The sequence below is a fragment of the Theropithecus gelada genome, chromosome 2 (genome assembly GCF_003255815.1).
Source record: "Theropithecus gelada isolate Dixy chromosome 2, Tgel_1.0, whole genome shotgun sequence".
NCBI lineage: Eukaryota > Metazoa > Chordata > Mammalia > Primates > Cercopithecidae > Theropithecus > Theropithecus gelada.
In genome coordinates, this window is record NC_037669.1 from 83013325 (window position 1) to 83029515 (window position 16191).

Sequence of the window (16191 nt, forward strand, 5' to 3'; positions counted from 1 at the left end):
CACCTGCCCTGGTTGAAGTGGCATTGCTTTAGCAAGTCCTCTGGGAAGATCCCTGGATATGATAACATTTTGGGAAATGTAAAAGCAGTTACTTCCCCTCCACAAGGGTGAGTCTGGGACTACCCTTAATACACCAGAGTGAAGATCCTGGACTTGAGTACATGGGTGGGTGGACTTAAAGGGACCAGGGAGATAGAGAAGATAAAAGCAGAGATAAGCTTTAAGAAATAAGGTTATGGCTTGCACTGGCATCCTGTTGTGGGCAGGAGAGGAGCCAAGAATGCCTGATAGGCTGTCAGGAAGATGGACACCTCCACAGGGTCTGTGACACAAGCCAGAGGAGGAAGAGATGGTGAGCAGCTAGGGAAGAGGTCACTCATTCAGAGACCAAAAGGGCAACCGTGTGTGATAACAGGCCCTAGAGCATGAGGGCACCAACAAGGCTGACTTGATGAAATGCCTTATCTCCAGGGGTCACACCCTCTGGAAGCACACTGAGCTTAGACAGGAGTGATGACAAGTTGTTTTGGGAAGGGACCGTGGTTGAAACCAGTGCCTCCACCTGCAGCAGTGGCAGAGCAAAGGGTGTCTTAATCCTCTGCAGAAAGGACTGAGATGTGCATGGTATGTGCAGCTCATACCTCTGAATATCCTCACCTCAAATAAAGCTTGCTTGTGAACACCTTCTAAGAGTCTTTATCCAACACCCCGTGATTTGGCAATCCCTCTTCTGTGGCTTATACCTCATGGTCCTCTGCCAGCAGAAAGCTGGACCCGCTGGTCAATCCTTTATGCTTGCAGGAGCCTTTGAGGTTCTCCCCAATGCTGGTCACTCATTGCATGAATGTTCATATCCTTAGGTGGCAGGGGCCACACTGCTGCTATGAGGACAGGAGGAAAGGAAGGAAGAAGAGGGGCTCTCTTCCTTGGAGTCCACTCGTTACTAGGGGCTCTTTGCCCTCATTCTGCCCTGGGCTGATTGAAGCTTCAGCCACCTTTGCATAAAGCTTTTGGCTCCTGGTGAGAACATCTTGAAATGGGCCTAATATCTGTGGAAATTGAAAAAGGAGACCAGTGACGTGGACTGTTTCCATGATTCTGATGTGCCTCTTGCTCCTGTAGGTACAGAAATATTTAACTTTAGATAATTGACTCGAGTTGTAACGCTGTGTTCTAATTTGGAAACATGAAGCTGGCCACTTCCAGAAGGTGACCCTCTCGCCTAGTCTTCACTCAGAAAACCCAGGTGTGTCTCTTCCACCTGAATGTCACTGCCCTAGGCACATGGCACTCATCTTCCTAGGGCCTGACCCTGGACTCTGCACATCCTGGGAGCTCGATGAAGAAGGGCAGGATTACCCTATTGAGTGCAGATATTCCTCTCACTCATGGTGAGGGCTTTGGGTTAAAGTGGTTTATGTGGGGCCAGCATTTTTGGGTGCAGATGAAGCCTAGGGGATTTGTGACTTAGCAGATTTGTGTGTAAGCACAGCTCCCCAGCCTTCTGCCTACTTGTGATAGTGGTACTGGCAGCCTTCAAGGACTGAGGCTGTAGACCCTGGAGATGTTCCTCGCACTCTAAGGAGGCAGTAGCAGGGCACCTTCAGGACTGGCTCCTCTGAAGGAGTCCCTGTTTTTACTTCATCACTGATGAGAATGACGTAGCCTTTGTGGAGATTGTCAAGGTAGAGTGGAGATAGGTCCCTCCAGCACTGAGACAGTTTTGTGCCTGTGCAAACAAAACACTTCAAAAAGGATACTGCCCCTGCCTCCATCCTGGTGTAAGGTGGCAGAAGGAAGCAGTGGCTGACAGCAGAGTTAAACACACTTTAAGGTAGGTCAAATTTTTGACATACCATTTTCCTCTACCGTACCAGCAGCTGCTCTCTACTTTGAAAGGGGGCTTAGCTACTCATATAAACTTTGGTTTGTGATAATGTAAACTATTATTAGGATTATCTTTTTATTCATAATATATGCCTGATTCTCTGTCTATTTATGCTCCGTTTGAAACACTCATTTACCTTCAATACTCAGTGCCAGCACCAGCTCCTCTGAAAATGAAGGGAAACTTTATAACAGACTATTTAAATCTCTCTGTGGTTAAAAAGGACTCTGGGAATGAAGTCATTGGGTTGAGGAAGCTTCAAATCTCAGCAAAGCTTCCAGGTTAAAACTGGGATGTGATGTTGACAAAACATTCCAGTTTAAAGTTTTGTTTTTTTTTTTAAATGAAGGTTTATCCCCAGGGTGGTTGTTTTCATAAAGAAATGCTTGATTCTCAGTTGAGAACTTTTGGCCTTCAAAGTCTCTTCTTCCCCCCCCCCCCCCCCCCCCCCCCCCCCACACACACAACTTTTCATCACCACCTGGTGGAACCATTTGTCACCGAGGATGTTCTGGAAGTTAGAGAAGTTCCTGAGGCTCAGGTTGGCGACACCAACACCGCGGTCAGCCAGGCCCTGTCTCCCTGCCAGGAGGCCAGAGTGGAGGAGGTCAGATGGGGCGGTTGGAAGGGGAGGGATGCCACGCACTTCTGCCTCAGGTGCTCCCGCATTGTCAGTGGAGAGCAGGTTAGTGGGTGAGCCAAGAAAAACCAATAACTGTTTCAATTTTTTTTTTTTTTTTTTTTTTGAGACGGAGTCTCGCTCTGTCACCCAGGCTGGAGTGCAGTGGCCAGATCTCAGCTCACTGCAAGCTCCGCCTCCCGGGTTCACGCCATTCTCCGGCCTCAGCCTCCCGAGTAGCTGGGACTACAGGCGCCCGCCACCTCGCCCGGCTAGTTTTTTGTATTTCTTAATAGAGACGGGGTTTCACCGTGTTAGCCAGGATGGTCTCGATCTCCTGACCTCGTGATCCGCCCGTCTCGGCCTCCCAAAGTGCTGGGATTACAGGCTTGAGCCACCGCGCCCGGCCAACTGTTTCAATTTTTAATAAAATGTCTCTCCTACCCTTTGTTTCTCCCTCCACTTCTCCCCAAAAGAAAGAACAGAGTGAATTTTTAAGCACATCTGGACACTGTTTTTGTAAAACTTTTACCCTGAATTCCCAGAAGGAATGTATTGGCTCCCATTTTTCCAAGCAAAAACTGAAATGATTCCTTTGTTTATAAGTACTGTGCTTGCATATTTTAATAAAACAGTAAAGAAAGGAATTGCACTGGTTTGAAAATCTTTAGCTAGGCCAAAGCATTGCCCTTTATGCCTCTCTTGAAGTCTTTGAGAGGTGCTAAAAGTTTATGGTTGGTTATTTTTGGTGTCAGTGGGAAAGGGAGAGTTAGGAAGGCTCCATGTGTCCCTGTTTGAGTTTTTTTTTTCCTGTGGCTATTAGAGCATTCAGGCTATGGGGCAGGGGCTGCTCTTGGTCCTTGTTCCTCTGTTCTGCTTCCTCTACCATGCAGTGCCCTCGTGGTTAAAACTGTGCAGATACAATCAGATAACAGTGTTCCAGATCTGAGAGCCCAAGGGCTGCGGTGGAAGACAGAATCCATCTTTTCCTTATCAGATAGTGTTTGTTTTTCTCTTACGTGATTCTTCTGTAAGCCTATTGTTGCCAAGAAAATGAGGTTGATCTTTCATTACTACCAATCTTATTAGGATGTTGGCATGATGTTCTAGTATGGGGAGAATTGTAAAAGAAACCTAGAGTGTCAAGCTTTTTTATTTCTCCCAGAAATGTTTATTATAACAAATATTAAATAATAACATTTAGCAATTTGTGTATACAGATAATGTACAAAAAATTGACCTTCAAAAATTTCTAATCTGAAGTGACAAATAATTAATGTTTAATAATCACTAGTTGTTCTGCTCAGGATTATGTTCAATTGTATATAGTATTTTTAATTCAAAAAATACATTAGAGAACAAAGAGTATTTTAATGTTTATTCCATCCCTCAGAAATGAAAACTGCTAACATTGCAAAAAATAGCTACATATTCCCTGAAAAATAAGTCCTGAGTGTCAAGCTTTTAAAGATGAAATACAGAGGCGTTTGCTATTTTGGGGAACTTGTAAGATGACATGGTTCTGTTCAGACCAGTGGTTATAGAAGTTCTTTTTTATGACCTCAAAAGTTATGTTTTTAAATTAAAGTTATATCGTCAGGAAAACATCAGTGTAGTGTGGTTAAGTTACGAGGGTTGGCTAGGTGCTGTGGCTCACGTCTGTAATCCCAACACATTGGGAGTCTGAGGCAGGAGGATTGCTTGAGCCCAGGAGTTTCAGACTAACCAGGGCAACATAGTAAGACCCCATCTCTACAAAGAGTGAAATTTTAAAAATTAACCAGGCATGGTGGTACACGCCTGTAGTTCTCCCAGCTACTTAGAAGGCTGAGGCAGAGAATTGTTTGAGCCCAGGAGTTCAAGGCTGCAGTAAGCCATGATTGTACCACTGTACTCCAGCCTGGGCAACAGAGTGAGACCTTGTCTCCAATTTAAAAATAAAAGTTATGAAGGTCAGTCACAGTTCTGCTACTGCATAATAAATGTTCATTAGTGATAAGCATTGAACCAGTGTAATAGTTACTGTTTCCTGAAATATTACTTTCCCTAAACCTGTTGTGGATGTCTGGAAATAAACTCTAGAGGTGTAATATTCCCAAAGTAGACCTCATCTCAGAGATCAATCACATTTCAGAGATGAACCACACCTCAGCTTTTCCACCCTACTTTTGAGAAAGAAAGTTGTTAGCCATGATGCCAAAACTGACCCACTAAGCTTTTCGGGGCTATGGATGTACATCTGTCAAATGGTAGCAAATGTTGAATGATGTCCAAAACAGGATAGTCTGAAAATTAATGCTTATATTAGTGTCCTTATGCAAACATTCACCATTTTTGTGAGCTTTGAACAAAAATGGTTTGCCTGAATTGAAATCTAATTCGATAACTTTGAGTCCTACTGATACTGTTCTAGCCAATCTTTTGAACTTTTATTTCTCTTTGAGTTCTGGGAAATTGCCAGTTATTCTAAATGCTAGCTCTTAGACTAGTTGGTTAGGAGTATCTGGTTTTAAAAAATGACCTGATTTAGGGCGCAGTGGCTCACACCTGTAATCCCAGCACTTTGAGAGGCCGAGGCAGGTGGATCACGAGGTCAGGAGATCGAGACCATCCTGGCTAACACGGTGAAACTCCGTCTCTACTAAAAATACAAAAAATTAGCTGGGCGTGGTGGTGGGCGCCTATAGTCCCAGCTACTTGGGAGGCTGAGGCAAGAGAATGGCGTGAACCTGCGAGGTGGAGCTTGTAGTGAGCCGAGATTGCACCACTGCACCCCAGCCTGGGCGACAGAGCAAGACTCTGTCTCAAAAAAAAAAAAAAAAAAAAAAAAGACCTGATTTGGAGCTCATAGTTCAGTGTTGGTAGTCTACATTTTCCATGTAGCATTGTTTCAAAAACAGCAAAAAAGGTATATTTTAACAATGGTTCAAATTGTGAAGTGCTGAGCAGATCTTGGGGAATATCATGACATGGGTTCTCTGTGTTCTTCTCCATAATGTGGGAGATTAGAGGGCTCTCTGGCAGAATTGTGAGCTCTGAGCACAGCCTTGCCTCCAGGATGCCCGACTCGGTATCTGTACGCAGAAGCCTGACAGTGAACTAGCGTCTTTTCAGTACCTTTTTCCAGTGCCAGTGGCAGGTTTTTTTTTTTTTTTAAGTTTCAAACATATGAAAACATTTGATTTAAGTGGTCCTAATAATATGTTTTCTATTTTTCCTGTAAAACCAGGAGTTGAGTTTGAATGACAGCAGAAAACTCAGGAATTAATATGGAGGAACTATTTTAAATGATCTAGCAATATAATTATTTGCTCAGAGATTTGTATAATCAAAAAGGTTTTTGGCCAGGCGAGGTGGCTCACACCTATAATCCTAGCACTTTTGGAGGGAGGCTGAGGTAGGTGGATCACCTGAGGTCAGGAGTTCAAGGCCAGCCTGGCCAACATGGTGAAACCCTCTCTACTAAAAATACAAAAGTTAGCTGGGCGTGGTGGCACATGCCTGTACTCCCAGCTACCCGGGAGGCTGAGGCAAGAGAATCACTGGAACCGGGAGGCGGAGGCTGCAGTGAGCTGAGATCATGCCACTGCACCACTGCACTGCAGCCCGGCAGACAGAGCAAGACCCCAATTTAAAAAAAAAAAAAAAAAAAAAAGGCCAGGCGTGGTAGCTCAAGCCTGTAATCCCAGCACTTTGGGAGGCCAAGACGGGTGGATCACGAGGTCAGGAGATCGAGACCATCCTGGCTAACACGGTGAAACCCCGTCTCTACTGAAAAAATACAAAAAACTAGCCGGGTGAGGTGGCGGGCGCCTATAGTCCCAGCTACTAGGGAGGCTGAGGCAGGAGAATGGCGTGAACCTGGGAGGTGGAGCTTGCAGTGAGCTGAGATTCGGCCACTGTACTCCAGCCTGGGCGACAGAGTGAGACTCCGTCTCAAAAAAAAAAAAAGAAAAGAAAAAGTTTTCATTGCATGTACCCCATAAATAATATACACTTATGTGTATATATAATATTCACATTCAAATTCACATTCAGTTCAAAATTACACAAAAATTCAAAATAAAAAATTTAAACAAAGGAAAAAGTTTAAAAAGCATTTAAAAAGATGGCTTTCATGTTGAAAACATCCATCTTGACATTCTTTTACTTGTAGCCTGTTGAATATTCTTTATTTTAAGTATATATCATTTTCCTACCTTGCCAACCTCACTTTTTCAATCTTCTTTTTCCTCCATATGTGCCCTAACTATGGGTAGTCTCACAAAGCCTAATTCCTGGCTTTTTGTTATTTTTTACACTTTCTGTTAATTTTGTGTACCTCTTATGAATTAGCCTATCTGTCCTTAAGGTTCTGTGGCATACCTTCATACATGACTCCCTGCTTTTTAATCCTGGATTTCTCCCCTCCCCCCAAAATATATGATATTGTAAAAAGATAGTAGGCACCTCATTTTCACTGTTTTTCTGCAGCCTACTTTTTTTTAAAAAGACCCTCTTTCCCCAGAGGGAAAAAAAGTTCTCTTTTTTTTTTTTTTTTTTTTTTGAGATGGAGTTTTGCTCCTATTGCCCAGGCTGTAGTGCAATGGCGCGATCTTGGCTTACTGCAACCTCTGCTTCCCGGGTTCAAGTTATTCTCCTGCCTCAGCCTCCTGAGTAGCTGCGATTACAGGCATGCACCACCATGCCCAGCAAATTTTTTGTATTTTTTTAGTAGAGACGGGGTTTCTTCATGTTGTTCAGGCTGGTCTCAAACTCCCAACCTCAGGTGGTCCGCCTGCCTCGGCCTCCCGAAGTGCTGGGATTACAGGTGTGAGCCACCACGCCTGGCCCCCAGTATTCTCGTTATTGCCTTAAAATCACTATCTTCCGACTTCCCCAAATAACAATTGCCTTAAAATCACTATCTTCCGACTTCCCCAAATAACAGCCTGAAAGTCACTTTTGAATATTTCATCATCACCTGTGTATTGCATTTGTCACCAAGTCCTGCTATTTTTTTCCTTAAAAATGCCTCTCAGACCTGTCCTTTGATCCTCATCAGTACATTGTCGTCCCTGTCATGTTACATATGGACTGCTGCAGTTGCTGACTATCTGGTCTGCCTCACTCCAGTCTTCCACCCTCTAGTCTCTAGTTCTTCCTGCATATGTGGCCCTAACACTGTTTTGTTGTTATCGTTCCTTTACTGGTTCAGTTTCCTTTAATGTTTTTTTTTTGTTGTTTGTGTTGTTTTTGCTTTTTTCTTTATTGTGTTGAAATATACATAACATAAAATTTACCATTTTAACCATTTTAAGTGTACAGTTCGAAGATTTTTAAGTAAATTCACAATGTTTTGCAACCATCACCACCATCCACCCGTAGAACTTTTTCACCTTCCTAAATGGAAATTCCATACCCATTAAACAATAACTCCCCATTTTCCTCTCCCCACAGCCCCTGGCTATCTCTATTCATGTCTCTATGAATTTGACTGCTCTAAATACCTCATATAAATGTAGTCATACAGTATTGTCCTTTTTGTCCTTTTGCGCCAATGTCACATTTTTAAAGATTGTTTTTAGTGGTCTTGATCTGTAGGGAAGTTGATGAAGATTTGGTAAAAGCTAACAAAGGGCCTTTGTTCTTATCTCTTCTTACCTCTTTAGTATTTAGTGAGTTCTGTCTGGAAGCATGACACTGGTTTATTCTGAGTACAGACAGGAAAGTTAAGGTGTGTAAGAGCAACCGGGGAAGGTTAGAGACTCCCAACTTAGGCCTCTGTGGCACTAACCTAACACCAAAAGTTTTTTTTGTCATGGAGGGAAGAGAAGTGAAAACTGGAAGTGGCTGGTGACCAGGACTCCCCTTCCTCCTTCTTAAATACCTTCCATCTGTATTAGGGGCAGGGAATCAATTTCCATCTTGAAATGGATATGTGTTTTGAGACCCCAGCTCCAGTCTTCTGTTTTGTGTCACTTCTGCTCTCCAGGCCCTGGGGTTTGACTCATCCCATCTGTTCAATTCTTGGGTCCTTTGGATTCATCCTTTGAAGCTGCTGTTTCATTGCCTCTTTCTTCTTCCTTCCTCATCTCTCCACCTACCCGATTGCCACCTTGGCCTGTATCAGAGACCTTTTCCCTGTGCTTCTGTCTGCCAAATCTAGGCTTGTGCTCACATCTCTAAGGACCACTGTATTTGGATCTTGCCGGTCTCCAAGATGTACCACATGCAAAGCTGAACCCACTTGGCCATTTCAGTCCTATGGTGTCCATCTTTTCAGGCCATTTGGGGGTGTCTAACATAGAAGCGATGAGGGCATGTTGGTCACTTCCAGGGATGTGGGAAGTGTTTATTCTGATGACCAGAAAGGCTCTGTGTCATCCCTGAGAAACAGCAACCATTTCTAGAATGCTTACCATGTGTTGGGCACTGGGTTGTACAGTTGGTAGCACAAGCTTCTGGGTCTGCGTTTGCTTGAAAGAATCTTCCTTCCCCTCCCCAACCCCAAAGCTTGACATGCCTCCTCTGAAGATGCTTCTCTGGCTAGCCTTCCTCTGTTCAACTACCCCTTCTCTGAAATCTTATTACACATAGAGCTCAGTGGCATAACTTAGCCCATTCATTCTAGGCAGTGTAACCTTATCTGCTGTAGTTTTGTGTCTTTTAGCTTTGTTTTCCAAAACTAATTGTAAACACCTAGAGGCAGGGGTCTGGTTTACCCTTATTCTCACTCAAAATGGCTTTCCTAAGTGCAAAAGCGTATTTCAAGCTCTTGAGACATCTGGTTGATAAATCCTGGGGCATTTGCAGAGGTTTTTCATGAATAAATAAGGAGGAGAGAATGTCAGGGTATAGTTAAATATTGCTTTTAGATCAGCTAAGTTTTTTTTTTGGGGGGGGGGGCGGGATGGGGGTGGGGGAGGGGTAGACAGAGCTTTGCTCTGTTGCCCAGGCTGGAGTGCAGGGTGCAGTCACTGCATCCTCAACCTCCTGGGCTCAAGAGATCCTCCTCAGTAGCTGGGACTACAGGCATGTGCCACCACACCCAGCTAATTGTTTGTATTTTTCATAGAGACGGGGTCTATGAGATGGAGTCCAGGCTGGTCTTGAATTCCTGGTTTCAAGCATTCCTCCTGCCGTGGCCTCCCAAAATGCTGGGATTACAGGTGGAAGCCACCGTGCCTGGTCAGGCTGTTTTTGAGGCAGAGCTCATTCTTTCTTCTTCAACACCTGGGCTACATATGTGTTGTGATTCTAATCACAAAATGGAATTTACCGTTTTTTACCAGCAAGTGATTTTTATCTCCTTAGCTTGGTCTGTAAAATCAAGCCGCCCTGACTCTCTGGAAAGAGTTGGAGGTCTTAGGTTTCCACATGGCTGTAATGTGATTATTTTGCTGGAGAGAGGAAGACACTGTCATCTGCTTTCTGGATTTGTCAGTTTCCCTTTTAATTTTACACAGTTCTGTTATTCACTGGAGAACAGTCATCTAATCATAAAATCCCCTGCATTTATGTAATTTTAAAGAAACATACAGGATAAATTATAGTAATATAGCAGCTTCTTGTGGGCCTTGTCTGCCTTCAGCTGTGGATGTGTTCCCTGAGAATCCACTTGTTTTTGAACACATTCCCCTTCACCTTCAGGTACAGTCTGTGATATGTGTGGTGATCAATCTTTTTAGATTCACGGTATCTTCTCGGCAACCAGTGCAGAATCCGCATTCTCCTCATCCAAGTTACCTTCCCTGGCATTTGGGCATTGGCTGTACCCTTTCGCTTACTATGCCCACGTGCATGCCCTTCCAACGGGCCAAGGTGTTTTCCCGGCATCAAGCCTGGGAATGGACAGTCACAGGTTTGCAGATGATCAACCCATCTTTGATCAGCTTCTGGATCTGCTGATGGGAGTTGGCATTGCGATTTCATTGGTCTTACTGGGGTCCAACCAGACCTTCTTCTTGCCACAGCAGAGGACACTAGAGGCGAGCCTCTTCTGAAACCTGAGCATACTCATGGCTGTGGCCGCAGCAGCAAAAGCAACGAACTCCCCGATTCTTAAAGTCGGTTTAGCCAGAACCTTTGGACCTTCCTTTAAAAAAAAAAAAAAAAAAATCACTGCTTTTAATCTTTTCTGGTTAGCTTCTGTTTCATGCTAACTTCATGACAAAATATTACAGGTTTCTAATTTAATTCACCATATTACTTTGATTTTGTAAACATTTCTCCATGGGAAGCCTTAATGAAGGGGCAAGACACATTGATTTCTTCCTGTTGACAGGTGAAGGGACAAGGTTGTGTGTGCCATTTGCTTGCCTCAGCCCTATAGGAGAGGAATGGGAACTCACCACCAGGCCCACTTCATCGGGGTGGAAATATGCTCCTACCTGCTGTTCCATTTGCTGTGTCTGCCTCACAATGGATTTGCTTTCTAATTCACCTCTCTATCCCACTCCTTGCCAGAAATCCTGGGAGAGGGAGTGCAGGGAGACCTTAATTCCTGGGAACACCCCACTGCCTTCTTCACCCACAAAAAAACATTTATCAAAATCTAAAATTGACCAAGATATCAATACTTCATTTTTACATCATTCTTTGCCTTCTCAGAATGACATTTTAGCGGTTCAAGGAAATTAAAACAAAGCTGAATACTCCTTGGCAAACATAATTATTTCCTGGCCTAAATGTCACACAGTGATTTAATTGGTATGTCATTGTGTGTATGTGTGTTTGCATGTGTGTGTGTGTGTGTGTGTGCGCTTTAATGGAAATTCCATGTGGTGTCTTTGGGAAATTAGGAAAGAGAGTCTTCTAGATTTATTGCTTATAGTTTAAGAACAGACTGCTGGCTCCCATCCAAATAGTAGGGAGATGTAAAGTTATAGGGATCATTAGTGTTTGAATATATCCTTCCGATTGCCTGCTATTTTAAAATTAGTTTGGCAAAAGGTAAAAGAACTGACAGTGAAATTTTTTACCCTTTGAAACTTGTAACATTCATCAAAATAAACTTGTGGGGGACTTGGCATCATGTAAGTGATGGTGTCCTTTGCTTTATACCAATATCTTAATTTTGAAGCTGAACGAGTTTTGTTGTGGCTGAAGTAGCAGTCAGAGACATAGATTATTCATTTTGGAAAGCTGGAATTTTGGATTATCCTTCATAGTGGCTCATGCGCAGATATTGTAAAATATATCCAAAATCTAACTCAGTTTTTTGTGTTGACCACAAATACCATACTCTGCAAAGGCAGTTGAGCAGGAGTGGGAAAATCAGCTGTTTTCTTCATCCAGTGGGTATTATGAGTATTTTCCTCCACACTCAGTGATGGGGGGGGGGGGAAAGGAATAAGAATTAGCCACATCCTAGTTCACTTTTTATCTTGATTCAAGGCAACTGACTTGGCTGCACACATGACTGTTGTCACCTGTGATCTGAAAAGTGATAGATACTGCTCTCTGGATGGGTTTATGTGCTCAACAGCGTAAGTGGTTGCCTTTCATGTTTCTACTTTGTAAAGTTCATGAGTCCCAACATCTTGGACAAAGTGTTCAGTTACTGAGTTGTAACAAATACTGCCTATAAAGGATTACAGTTGGATGGCATTAATCCAAGACTTCTATTTTAAATGGAGATTTTACATCAACCGCTTCCCTCCCCCATTAGAACTTTTTGTTTGTTTGTTTTTGTTTTTGTTGTTTTTGAGATGGAGTCTTACTCTGTCACCCAGGCTGGAGTGCAGTGGTGCGATCTCGGCTCACTGCAACCTCCGCCTCCTGGGTTCCAACAGTTCTCCTGCCTCAGCCTCCCGAGTAGCTGGGATTACAGGCGGGTGCCACCATGCCTGGCTAAATTATTTTTTGTATTTTTAGCCATGTTGGCCAGGCTGGTCTTGAACTCCTCACCTTGTGATCCCCAGCTTCGGCCTCCCAAAGTGCTGGGATTACAAATGTGAGCCACTGCGCCCAGCCCTCATTTTGTTTTTGAGACAGTCTCTTGCTCTGTCACCCAGTCTGGAGTGTGGTGGTGTGATTTCGGCTCACTACAGTCTCAACCTCCTTGGCTCAAGCGATCCCCCTGCCTCAGCCTCCCGAGTAGCTGGGACTACAGGTGTGTGGGACTACAGGTGTGTACCACCATGCCTGGCTAATATTTTTGTACTTTTTGTAGAAATGGGTTTCACCATTTTGCCCAGGCTGGTCTTAAACTCCTGGGCTCGAGCAATCCACTGGCCTCCACCTCCCAAAATGCTGGGATTACAGGTGTGAGCCACTGTGGCTGCCCTGAATTTTGTTTTTAATCACCAAAGTAAAACCACTCTCTATTATTCAACAGACGTGGCTTTAAGCTATCAAGCTATTGAGTGGAGCTGGACTGTAAGGCAGGTGAGAGGTCTGGGGGCCTCAGGGGTCCAGAAGCCTCCCGAAAATACCGTGTGCCAATGTGTGTGCACACATGCACCACAGTTCTCCCCCAAATAAGAAGCTGCGACTCTTGGTAATGAGGGGTAAATGAGAGCAAAGTGATTTTGGCCTTGGTGGTGATAGTATTGCCAAGAGAGGGATGATGGTAGGATTGCAGCTATATAGCAACTCACACTCATCCCGTTTTCAGATCTCACCAGTATTTTTCTGAAGGCCTCAGGATACCACTCAAACCTTCAAAGTCCTTGCATCTTGAGGCCAACTTTGCACTTCAGTCCATGAACACAGGAACAGAGTGCGTCTATGGTTGATGGGCACTGGGCTGGGTGTGGCACAGCCTGGGACTTTCACCTTTCTTTGTTTCACCCTACTTAAGGCAGGACGGTGGTTACACAGCCATTGTAACCAGTGGGCACTCAGCGAGTGTGAGTTGCATGCTTATACTGAAAGGTTCTAGGAAATCAGGTTTGGAGGCTCTTTCTGCAGAAAGGCAGTGCTGCTTGCCCAGCATTGAGACTTGATATTTCTCCCAAGTAACTCGGATTCCCACAGCTTGGGGAGAACCAAGCCAGTTGAGAGTGGTGGGCTGGAGGAGCAGCTGAGGTGGGAGGGGGTGGGGGAGGAGAAGCTTGTTCACATGCTTGTTAACATTTGAGGGTCTTTGACAAAGGAAGTCTAATGCCTTGCCCCGGTCAGCCGGCGATTGCCCCCCGGGAGGCCTGGTTGTGCACAGGAAGTCAGACACTAATGATGTTAGCAAGGGGACAAAGGCGCCTGGCCCGGGAAGGGTCTAATTGCTGTGTCCGGCTCCCATGCGGCCGGCCTCAAGCTGGAGGGGGCTGGGCAGGATGCGCTAAGTGTTAACACCTGGAGCCGGCACTGCTGACTTCCTGGTGCTTTTTTGTTGTTGTTGTTGGCTGTGTGGCTGGGCACACATACTGACAACACACACACTCAAAGGCACTCAGAAACCTTGGCTGCATCTCAGCGGGATGTTTCAGGACCTGCTGTTTAAGAGACTAGATGGAAATGGTTTGATCAGGAGGACACACCGTGAGTGTCACCCCTGGGCCGGGCAGGGCCGTGAAACAGGAGGCCTTACCCTCTCCTCCCATCTGCCTGTCAAAGCTTGGTGACTGTGGCTTCACCTCTGGGCTGATTTCTTCCCTCTCCCCTGGAAAGCTTCTGGGAAAGGCCAGACCTTGCAGACAGAGGCAGATACTCATTAGAAGAGTCATTCTGGCTTTAGCTTGGAATATTCTAGTCAGAATGAATGGGAGAATATTCACTCCTGGGGGACAGAACCAGCTGGGGTCACCCAAGGGTGGTTATGGTATATGTGTGGATATTTCATATGTTGCTATCTGAATCCACACCTGGAGAGGTAAGTTGGAGGGTCTGCATCCCAGGGAACTGGCAAAGCCAAGATGCACTCTCTGATTTCTAAGTGAGGTCTCGGGATTTTTTTGCATCTAAATGTGGCTTTGGACCTGGGGGCCTGTGAACCCCTCAGAGGCCCTTGGGTGGCCTTCCTGAGCTCTGGGAGCCTCCCAAAATTGTGTATGAAAAGTCTCTGGGGGAAATTGGGGAAGGATTATTTTTCACAGGATTCTCCAAAGGTTCTAGTAACCTTTTCCTCTTAACAAAAACAGGGTCATCAGTAATTAAAAGCAAATACATGCTGCATTGGCCAGTAGCCCTGCAGGGTGGCATGAGAGGTTCAGTTCAGCAAGGGCAAGGCTACTTGGAGCCTGAGGTGGGCTACCAATGGCTGGCAGTTTTGAGCATAGGTTGACTCACTTGGATTTTTGCAGCTAGAAAACAGGAGAGTTTAAAAGGATGCTTGAAGCCTGTCTCCTTCCTAGAGAAAGTCGGGGAAAGCCACAAATTTTGAAAAAGGGCCTAATGCTGACTTACTGCTTCCCACTGTTATTTTAAGGAGGTTTTTCTGTCTGAGACCACCATGTGGACAGACTTAATCGGCTGACAGAAGGGGTTGCCTTGCTTTCTAGCATGTCCTGTAATGTTTCCATTAACACTGAAACCTAAAAGGACGGCCTTCCATAATTTCCAAATACTCGAAATCCACCTTGAAGGAAGCATGTGTGTGGGGCTTGCCGGGGACCTGTTGGGGTGGAGGAGGCTGGGTCCCCATGGCAACGTCACAATCCCCCATTTCTACAGGCATTTGTGCTGTAAAAGCAGAATTCCAGATGTGACATAGTATTTGGAGACTCAGTCCCCGGGCCTCGGAAACAGTGGTATTTGAAGTCGGCACAATTCGGTGCACCTCTCTGTGTGGTCCTAAGGCTTTTCATTAGTAGTTGTGTTTTGATCTGAACATTTCCTCTCAGCTTAGGCATAACAATCATGTTTATAGCTTTAAGTTTTCCTCTATTGTCTAATCACTATTTTGCCCTCATAGGAAGAGACTTTTTGGGCTTCTGGAGTGAAGCCTTTGTAACTGTTCTTTCACAGCTAAGTGAGAATGAGTCAGTAGCCGATTTGCTGGGTGGGTATTTGGGTGGTTGGTTGTTTGCTTCTTCTTTGTACCCAGTATTTATGGAAAAAGCATACACAGACACAGTTAATCTGAGTCTGTGTATGCTTTTTAAACTACAGATGGGTTGACTGTTACCTTAAAGATGCCAGTTCTCTAACATGCGGTTCTCATTTGAGTGGATGGGAGTGGTGCACGAAGCAGAGGGAAAGGTCTGGCTCTCCGTCCAGAGGCATGTTTTATAGCTTGTCTCTAACGTTTTCGGAATTGGAAAAATGGAACAATCCTGTCTATTTGTGAGTATCAGCCATGGGAGAACACACGGCCCAGATCCTTAACAGACTAATTGGAAAAAGTACTTGAGTTTTTGCTTTGTGAAAACTAAGGAGACTGCACAACTTTGTTTTGCCTTGTTTTTAAACCCAAGGAGAAAGTTTGCTTGTGTGCGTTGCGTGTGTATGCGTCTGTGTTGATATCTCTGGGCTTTAGCTGCATGGCTGGTTCCAGTGGCAAAGCAATAAGAAAATCATAAAGTCAGGCGTGGGGAAGGACATTTAAAAATATATGCAGTTCCAGGCCGGGCGCGGTGGCTCAAGCCTGTAATCCCAGCACTTTGGGAGGCTGAGACAGGTGGATCACGAGGTCAGGAGATCGAGACCATCCTGGCTAACACGGTGAAACCCCGTCTCTACTAAAAAATACAAAAAACTAGCCGGGCGTGGTGGCAGGCGCCTGTAGTCCCAGCTACTCGGGAGGCTGAGGCAGGAGAATGGC

At 44.8% G+C, this 16191-nt stretch overlaps 1 protein-coding gene across 3 annotated transcripts in view; it reads left to right on the forward strand.

Moving 5' to 3' along the window:
• IL17RD (interleukin 17 receptor D) overlaps positions 1-16191 on the forward strand; it is an 81377-nt gene that overhangs the window by 26298 nt on the left and 38888 nt on the right. The window contains exon 1 of one of the 3 annotated variants that reach the window (XM_025377434.1): positions 2545-2573. The exons of the other annotated variants lie outside the window; for them this stretch is intronic. The gene's annotated coding sequence lies outside the window, so the exon portion shown is untranslated. Of the gene's footprint in view, positions 1-2544; positions 2574-16191 lie in introns of those variants that run through there. 3 annotated transcript variants of the gene reach the window in all.